General features: G+C 50.2%; 1 non-coding gene across 1 annotated transcript; it reads right to left on the bottom strand.

Annotated features, from left to right (window-relative positions):
* Window positions 1–630: 630 nt before the first annotated feature.
* Trnat-ugu (transfer RNA threonine (anticodon UGU)) lies at window positions 631–705 on the bottom strand. The gene has a single exon. It is a non-coding gene; the product is annotated as a tRNA-Thr (tRNA).
* Window positions 706–1,078: the final 373 nt, after the last annotated feature.

Below are 1,078 nucleotides of genomic sequence, written 5' to 3'. Positions count from 1 at the left end.
ATCCTGAAGACACTACCAGACACGACACGATCCTCTCAGCTTTTAAGAATGGAGAGTAAGGTTCTTTGAGTTATTCCCGACTGGATGTCCACAGCCTCGAATCAGCACTTCGGCGAAATCCTGCATCGCACAAACCTTGATGTATTTCAATTTATCTTCCTAGCCAGCTGCTAGCACTTCACCCTAGCGAAGCAAACATCTCCCGAAGTTGTGGCAGGGGACCGGTGCTCTAGATAATTAAAATGGCCACTGGAAGGTCGAGACCGTTGGTAGAGACGGAGTCAGGTTATGCCCGTGTTTGTTCAAAACCCGCGACCGAGGACGCAAACACACGCCTTCATGGCCCTTATTACATTAGTCTGCGCGCCTTGCACCGAGGGAAATGAAGGGCAGACCGGTGTTGCAGGTAGTGTATTTTTATCTCACTTCAAGGTTGTTTCCTTTTATTACTGAGAATCTGGCTGTTGCTCCTATCTCAGAAGCAGTGAAGAGAAAAGAGCAAAGGATAAAGGAGAAGAGGCGCGTGGAGACGACACGAGACGAGACGAGAGGATGGAAATGATAATTAAATCAAGAACCTACGCTGTCGACAGGCGTTGATATACATCAACGTGGACAGTTGAAAATGTGTGCCCCGACCGGGACTCGAACCCTGGACCTCCTGCTTACATGGCAGACGCTCTATCCATCTGAGCCACCGAGGGCACAGAGGATACTGCGACTGCAGGGATTTATCCCTTGCGCTCTCCCCGTGAGACCCACATTCACTACCTAATGTCCACACACTACATTCGTAGTAGTGCGAGGCCAAAGATTTTACATGGTTACGAATATCGATACACACTTTGCTTCTGCCACAAGCGGAGAGAGAGGATAACAACATAATCCCGATAACTGCGAGAGCCTAATCACAGAGTAGCAGCCAAGGTTTAATGCAATGCATAACACGAGCCAGCCACGGCTCAACCTCCCCCCCCCCCCCCCCCTTAAACTCAACACAGGGAGGGCGTGTCGCAAGCCCTGAGTTACCTGAACCTGGCTAAGGTGACCCCGATACTGCTTACCCGAACAGTTATCT

Source organism: Schistocerca serialis, chromosome 8 (genome assembly GCF_023864345.2).
Source record: "Schistocerca serialis cubense isolate TAMUIC-IGC-003099 chromosome 8, iqSchSeri2.2, whole genome shotgun sequence".
NCBI lineage: Eukaryota > Metazoa > Arthropoda > Insecta > Orthoptera > Acrididae > Schistocerca > Schistocerca serialis.
Note: the sequence above shows the minus strand (reverse complement) of the source record. Positions and strands in the feature narration are given on the sequence as shown.